Consider the following 8171-nt stretch of genomic DNA (forward strand, 5'->3'; position numbering starts at 1 on the left):
CCTCCTGGCTCAGCCTCCAGAGTAGCTGGGACTACAAGCATGCACCACCATGCCTGGCTAATTATTTTTTTTGAGACGGAGTCTTACTCTGTCGCCCAGGCTGGAGTGCAGTGGCACGATCTCAGCTTACTGCAAGCTCCACCTCCCGGGTTCACACCATTCTCTTGCCTCAGCCTCCCGAGTAGCTGGAACTACAGACACCCACCACCACGCCTGGCTAATTTTTTGTTTTGTTTTGTTTTGTTTTTTCAGTAGAGACGGGGTTTCACTGTGTTAGCCAGGATGGTCTCAATCTCCTGACCTCATGATCCACCCGCCTCAGCCTCCCAAAGTGGTGAGATTACAGCCGTGAGTCCCCGCACCCAGCCTAATTTTTAAAGAGTTTTTTTGTGAAGACAGGGTCTCACTATGTTACCCAGGCTGGTCTCCAACTCCTGGGCTCAAGCTTTCTTCCTACCTCGGCCTCCAAAAGTGCTGAGATTACAGGCATGAGCCACCGTGCCTGGCCTATTTTTACTTCCTGCTTTCCAATCTGAATGCCTTTTCTTTCTTTTTCTTGCCTAATTGCTCTGGCTGGAATCTCTAGCACGTTGTTGAACACAGTGGTGAGAGCACATATCTTTGTCTTGTTCCTGATCTTAAGGAAAAGTTTTCAGTCTTTCACCACTATATATGATGTGAGCTGTTAGATTTTCAAGGATGCTCTTTATCCAGCTGAAGACATCCCCTTCTAGTTCTAATTCATGAAGTGTTTTTATCCTTAAAGGGTACTGGATTTTGTCAAATGCTTTTCTGGCCTCTGTTGAAAAGATCCTGTATTCTTCTGTTAGTGTGAGGTGTTACATTGATTGATTTTCATATGTTGAGCCAGTTTCCGTTTCTGGAATACATCCAACTCGGTCATGGTGTATAATCCATTGACTGCTGCTGAATGTGATTTACTTGTATTTTGGTGCGGATTTTTACATCTGTATTTATAAGGGATATTGGTTTGGCGTTTTCTTATGATGTCTTCCTCTGGTTTTGATATCAGGATAATATTAGCCTCATAGATTGGGTTAGGAAGTGTTCCCTCCTGTTTTTTTAGAAGAGAGAGATTGGTGTTAATTCTTGTTAGAACCTTTGGTAGAATTTGTCAGTGAGCCTATCTGGTCTCAGGTCTTTGGGAGAGTTTTGATTCTGAGTCAGTCTATGTATTTGTTATAGATTGTTCGGATTGTCTATCCTTGAGTCAGTTGCTAGCTTGTGTGTTTCTAGGAATTTTTCCATTTCGTCCATGTTATCTAATCTGTTGGCATACTGTTGTTCACAGGATTTTCTTGATGTGTGTGAGGTCTCTGAGAACGTCCCTGACTTCACTCCTGCTTTTAGTCACTGGCATCTTCTTTTAGCTTGGGCCGTCTGGCTGTGCATGGTTTTGGGGGAGTCCTCCTTGACCATGCAGATGCTGAGCAGTGACCTGGCTGGGAAAGGGGACCGGAAGTGCAGGGCACCTGCTGAGGACTCACCTAAGCCCAAGATTCAGAGAGTCAGGGCTCCAACCACATCCGCCTGCATGCCTTTCCCAGGCTCTCGCCACACAGACAGCCAGCACCCCCTCCCCAAAGACTGAGCAGTTCCTGACCAGCACCCCACCAAGTCCTCAGTAAGGCCTGTCTTTGGGGGAGCAGGGTCTCAGGAGGATGGCAGAGGTGGTGTGGAACTCACGGCTGGCAGTTCCCGGCCTCTCAGGAAGCTTTGCCACTGGCTTGGGGTTAAGTGGGTGTGGAGCTCTGAACCCTAAAGGGGTGACAGTTGAAATGGAAGTGGCATCTGTAGTCCATTTGGGGTGCAGGTGCGTGCCAGGGGTCCTCAGCCCCAGCTGATGGCCACGTGAACCGCGTGAGGAGAGGCAGGGCGTGTCAGCAGCAACCCTAAGTGTGTGCTCATTTCTGTGGGCCCTGACTCGGTGACACTGCGGCTCTCCAGAGGGACGCTTTGAAAACAAAACAGGAAAGAACACGTGGCCCCGCGTCTTTTGCCTGAGTCACTGTATTCCTTAAAAGATGAAGGGCCCTGGTCCTTGGCTCTTCCTGCACGTGAGAAAATGTTGGCCGAGGTTAGCGATTATGCTTCGTAATCTGTAACCAGAAGTGCTCTTACGCCCAAGCCTTGGTGTGATTCTGCTGTCATGTAACTTCAGAGCCAGCTGGATGGAATTGGCAGGTCGTGAGCCCCGGCCCCCGCATCCAAGCAGTGGGCCGAGACACTGAGCCGGGCAGTCAGACAGGACCTCTCTAAGGCTGCTCCTGGGCTGGGGCCTGGGTCTAGGATTCTCAGTAAGACCTCTGAATAAAACTAACTTGAATTCTTGAAAAGCTTGATTCTTTTTCCTTCAGTCAAAAGCAGCTTGCTGAGATGCCAGCCCACCTTGGGGATGTACAGTGGCAGCCCTGAGCTGGCCCAGCCCCTTTCCCCAGGGCTGCTCTGGGGGAGGGGGGCAGGTTTGGGGGAGTAGAGTACAGGGGATTGAAGCAGGGGAAACAGGGTGTGCGGGTCAAGGGGGGCTAGAATTGGGGGAGCAGGTTCACGGGCCAGGGGCTGGGCAGGGGTGGACCTGGACGTGGGGGAACCCCAACTTCCCGTCCCTGCGTCACACGCCCTTCCCCTGCAGGGTGGGGGTCTGCAGGGTTGGCATGTGCCCCCCTGCACGGTCCCCATCCTACTCCCTGGCAGCAGGCAGAGGGGCGTGCTGGGGGGCTCTAAGTTCAGTGGCGTCTCGACTCCTACCCACAGAACTTTAAAAATAGGGCCGTGGTAAAGTCCATCTCTACAGACCACAGCCTTCCCAGAGCTAAGAATATTCTTGAACCACTTAATAATTCAAGTCGATCCAAATAGATTTTCCTGTTCACTTGTGGGCCTCTGTGTCCCTTTCCCAGGCCCCCACCCTGCCTGGAGGCTGGGAGGGAGACACTCTAAGAATCGCATGGGCCTGGCCTTTGGAGCCTCTGAGACCCCAGCCGGTCCTGCGTCCCCTCTCCTATGGCACTCAGGATCAGAAGACACACCAGGACTGGAGTGGTCCTTGAGGATCTGGCCAAGGTCAGGCCCCAGGGAGGGGCCCCTCTGGTGGTCCTACCCTACCCCACCCCTACTCTGGCCACAGGCATTGGACTGTTTGAATCTGGATCTGAGCTGGGTCTTGGCCCCTTGCACAGCATCTGACCTGAGCCATGCACCTCTCATGGGGACCGTGTCCTCCAGGGCCAAGGGCAGCATGGGCTCCAGGAGAGCCAGCCTTGCCCCTCACACCCCGGTGGCTGGTACACGTCCACCCCAGGGCCTGTGCCTGCCTCCTCTGCGGAAGAGTCCCTGAAGGGCCTGGCCTGGGGCTCCTTGTCCTGGTGGAAGTGGCTGTGCACAGGCAACCAGGGCCCTGGGTTCCAGACCAAGGCCTCTGTACTTGTGTGCTGTGTGTGCTTGGGTAAGCCACTTCACCTCTCTGAGCCTCTTTCCTTATCAGTGGGATGGATTGCCAATGCTTTTAGAATAAGCCATGGTGTTTGGGGCAGGAAGGTGTATCCGACAGGTGCCCTGAGGCCTGAGTCACCCTCTCCAGGGACAGTGCCCAAGCTGCAGATACCCCTCACCCATCCCTGTCTCCCCCCAGGCTCTGGTCTTTCAAACAGGAACTCTGGGTGGAGGGGTGCTACCTGGGAATGCTTGGGGGAGCCCACATTTGCTAGTGGGGGAGGTGCTCACCAGCCCAGCCTTAACAGTCCCTGCTGAACTTCCCTGGCCAGGCCCCGAGTGGAGTTTTACCAAATTATTAATTAAGGGCAAAGCCATGCGGCAGCGCTGACATCCAAATGAATAGCACACGGTGTAATTAGGCGAGGTGTCATGGAGATGATGGAGCGCCGCCTGCTATCCCCGATTCACCTCCCCGGCAAGCAGGAGGTGTCCTACCACCATGGACGGCTGGTGTGGGGCCAGTTGCGGGTGCGGCTAAAGCAGCCAGCTGACAGCTATTGTGGGTGCCACAGGCCCTGTAGATAGGGCTGGGCTCCTCCCCCAGGGACAGGCACCCCTTCCCCTCCGATTGCCATGGGCAGAACCCAAAAGGGAGTAAAGTGCAGAAAGAGGCAGGCAAGGTGGGAGGGAGGCTAAGGCAGGAGGGAGGAGGACCAGGACAGATCCGCAGATAGACCCAGAGCAGCCCAGAGAGGAGTATGAAGGGAGCACAGGAGAGCTGAGAGGGCCAGGGGAGGAGGTACAGAATCCAGGAAGACAGGACAGGCCTCGGGGCCCTACCCTGGAGTTGTGTGGGCCTGACAGAGAGCTGGGAGCAGGGAGCAGCTTGAGAATTTTTGGTTTTGTTTTTTAGTTACTTGCATTCATGTATTTTTTGTTGTTTGAGATGGAGTCTTGCTCTGTCACTGAGGTTGGAGTGCAGTGGCGCAATCTTGGCTCACTGCAATGTCTACCTCCTGGGTTCGAGTGATTCTCCTCCCTCAACCTCCTGAATAGCTTGGATTACAGGCGCGCCACCACACCCAGCTAATTTTTGTATTTTTAGTAGAGACAGGGTTTCACCATGTTGGCCAGGCTGTTCTCCATCTCCTGACCTCAATGATCCACCTGCCTCAGCCTCCCAAAGTGCTGGGATTACAGACGTGAGCCACCGCTCCTGGCCTACATTTCATGTATGCTTTTAATCAACATCATAAATTGACAGTTTGAATAATCGAACAATACAAGGCTTCTGATGAAAAACCAGCACCTCTTTCCTGATTCCCCCTTCTCAGAGGCAAACTTTTATGTGATTGTAGCTGATTCTTTTTGGTATTTACTTCTGAATAGCCATGCTCATGTTCCTGCTGCTGCTGCTTTTTTTTTTTTTTCTCCTTTTCAGATTGAGAAATTTACCCATGTCCTTCCCACGATGGCGGCTGAAGGCTTGTTCTCTCACACATGCCCCCCCACACTCTCCCACCAGCTTCTCCTTTTGATTGAATCAGAATTCAATGTATGCACTATTACTTCTCAGCATACACTCTTCCCAGCTGAGTAATGTATTGTAATTACATTTCCTTTCTTGTACAACCTCTTATTTTTCCTGGACTTAATAACTGCCTCATTTAGGGGATTGGGTGGATATTCTGTGTACCCATTACTTATTTATCCCAAACCCTGCCATGGAAGTATAAACCTCCTTTTGGTTCATTAAAGACATCCAGCCCATCTGGGCACAGTGGCTCACGCCTGTAATCCCAACACTTTGGGAGGCTGAGGCGGGAGAATTGCTTGAGCCCAGTAGTTTGAGACCAACTTGACAACATAGTGAAACCCCATCTCCATCCCTATTTACTTTTAAATAAAAGATTTTTAAAATTAAAAACATCCAGGCCAGGCTGCGCCGGGCCCGCCTCACTGTAGGGGGCTGCGCCTGGCCTGCCTCACTGTAGGGGACTGCGCTGCTGCTGTCCTTGGTGCTGAAGTCAAGGCTGAGGCCGGAGCCTCTCCTCCAGCCTCACTCCTCTTCAGCTTCCACCAGGCTTCCCCTCCATTCCTGCCCAAGACCACCTGGGGAGCAGACCCCAGGCCCTCCTCAAGATTGCCGATCCCAGCCCTCGTCCCAGCCCAGGCCGTCTCTCCCAGGCCTTGCCTCTCTGTACCACGTGGTCTTCCTCCCCAGGGGGCTCCTCCATGTAGCCCCGGCAGACAGCTTGAATCCTGGAGTTGCAGCAGGTGGATGTCTGAGTGGCGATCTCTTGTGTATAATCAGAACTCTCCAGGTTACATGTGACAAAAACCAACTTAAGCAAAGCTAGGACCTCGTTAGTTCACTCCAGGAGGCAGCACTGCCCTGCACGGCCTGGCCCTGGCTCCCTTCCTCTCCGGGAGGCTGCTCCCTCATCAGCCCAACCTTGCTTCCTCACCCACATAACAATCCTCGGCAGAGTGAGCCCTGCTGTCCCAGCGGCCCCAGCGGCCCCAGCCAAGGCCCGAGACTGACACTTGTTGGCTGGCCAGGCTTGAGTCATGTCTTCCCCTGAACCCCTCAGTATGGCCTGGGGTCGGGGGGCCAAGTGCCCAGTGCAGAGCTAGAGCCTGAACCAGCCTCAGAGCACCTTGTAGAGGGGGACTTCTCAGCAGAATGGCATTGTTGCCAGGAGAAGGAACACCTGGTTGAGAACACCGAGGTCAGGGGACCCTCTCAAGAAGGGTCAGTGGCTTCAGGATCTCTCATGAAGCTTCATCTCCAAGGCCCAAGGAGAGCAACAGCGTCCCATCTTGTCTCCAGGTAATTCTATTCCAGTGCCAGCAGGGAACAGCGTGATTAAGGCTCCATTATTAACTTGCCAATCTTGTTTCTGGGGCACAGACGCTAACGGCTTAGGGGACCTAGTTGGCATATAACGAGGTCTCCATGACAAATTACTTGGTTATCAAGTAACTATCTGGGGAAATGTCAAGCAGGATCCATCATGCTGGCAGGAAGAGAGAGCCAATTAACCCAGAGCAGCTCGTCCGACCCACCGTCGCTGCGTCCAGCAGGGCCAGGAATGAGAGAAAGGACCTGTGGAGTCCGGAGCGGGGCGGCCCCTCCACCCCACAGGGACAGTGTGACGCTGGCTGCGGCTACACTGGCGGAGGCTTCTGCGGTCATGCCTCGCAGGCTCAGATCGCCACTCTTGCCTGTACCTGCCTGTGTCCATTCATTCATTCCACAGTCACCTGCATGTCAGACTTGGACCGGGCACGGGTGGGAGAGGTGACTGAGGGCTGGGGTTAGGGAGGGACACACGTGCAGACTGCAGACAGGTGACCCTGTCTCATGTGGTCTCTGCAGTGAGCAAGGTGGGTAACAGCATCTCAGGACAGGGAGGAGAGTTCATTCTAAAGGTGGGGGTGGGGTGCAGCGTCGCAGAGCTGGGAGGAGGAGAGAAGAGTTCATTCTAAAGGTGGTGGGGGGACAGAGAGAGCATCACAGCTGGGAGGAGAGAAGAGTTCATTGTAAGGGGGTAAGGGTGGGACAGCATCACGGAGCTAGAAGAAGAGTTCATTCTAAGAGGGGGACAGAGCATCACAGAGCTGGGAGAAGAGTTCATTTTAAGATGGGGGGACAGAGAGTGTCTCAGAGCCAGGAGGAGGAGAGAAGAGTTCATTCTAAGGTGGGGGACAGAACATCACAGAGCTGGGAGAAGAGTTCATTCTAAGGGAGGGGGACAGAGACACAGAGAGACTCTGACAGCATCACAGAGCGGGGAGGAGGAGAGAAGAGTTCATCTAAGGGGGAGTGAGGGGGTGGGGGCAGGACAGAGAGTGCATCACCGAGCTGGGAGGTGGAGGAGGAGGAACCAGGTCCCGTAGACGAGGGGCAGGGTGGGTGGCCACCAGGCAGAGGGTGCCCAGGCACAGCAGGGGACGGGGCTGCTCCAGGCTTGGGGCAAGGAACCATTGACTGTGCACCGTCGGGACCTGAGCAGAATCCGGCTCTGCCGTCGCTGCACTGGGAGATCTTGAAACAGTTTAGTAAAACCTTGCTGAACCTGTTTTCTTATCTATAAAATGGAGATAATAATCCCCAGTTCTCGGAGTGTTGTGGGAATTAAGTGTGGCCCCCATTTGGTGCTGGCTGAACCTGGTTCCTCCTCCTCCTCCCTACAAGGGAGGCCTTGGATCCACCTCACTGGTGAAGGCTCACAGGGGGCACATGCCAGCGCAGAGGCGCAGGGAGGAGGGAGGCATCCTGGAGGAGGTGGCTTGGGCTGACGGCTGGCACATGGACGGGCCAGAGGCCAAGGGGCAGGATTCGGGGACTTTGGTCACTTATCAAGGTCAAAGCCCAGGACTTTTTGCGTTTTGCTTTGTCTTCAGCAAAGGCCCTTGGGTCACCTGGGATGTGTCCCACCCTGGGGAGAACCAGTGACCAAGCCCTGGCCCCACCCTGTCCCCTGGCCTTTGCCTGTGCCCCCACCCTGCCCCTCTGGTAGCCCCCTCCCCTTGCCTACTTGGGGGTGATTGGCAGCTGCCTCTTCCCAGCCCCCCAGGCCATGGCACGGATCCTCAAGCCTATTCATGATGCAGACATATGGCACCTCCATGGGGGGCTTGGAGGAAACTGCCAATTGCGAGAGTGCAGCGTGTCCCCATTCCAGCCCTGCCTGAGCAAAACAAACGCG

At 54.2% G+C, this 8171-nt stretch overlaps 1 pseudogene across 1 annotated transcript; it reads left to right on the top strand.

The window, feature by feature from the left end:
* Positions 1-927: 927 nt before the first annotated feature.
* On the top strand, positions 928-2357 carry LOC112610040 (annotated as a pseudogene). The gene has a single exon (XR_003116268.1). The product of XR_003116268.1 is annotated as an uncharacterized LOC112610040 (transcript).
* Positions 2358-8171: the final 5814 nt, after the last annotated feature.

Source organism: Theropithecus gelada, chromosome 16 (assembly GCF_003255815.1).
Source record: "Theropithecus gelada isolate Dixy chromosome 16, Tgel_1.0, whole genome shotgun sequence".
Taxonomy (NCBI): domain Eukaryota; kingdom Metazoa; phylum Chordata; class Mammalia; order Primates; family Cercopithecidae; genus Theropithecus; species Theropithecus gelada.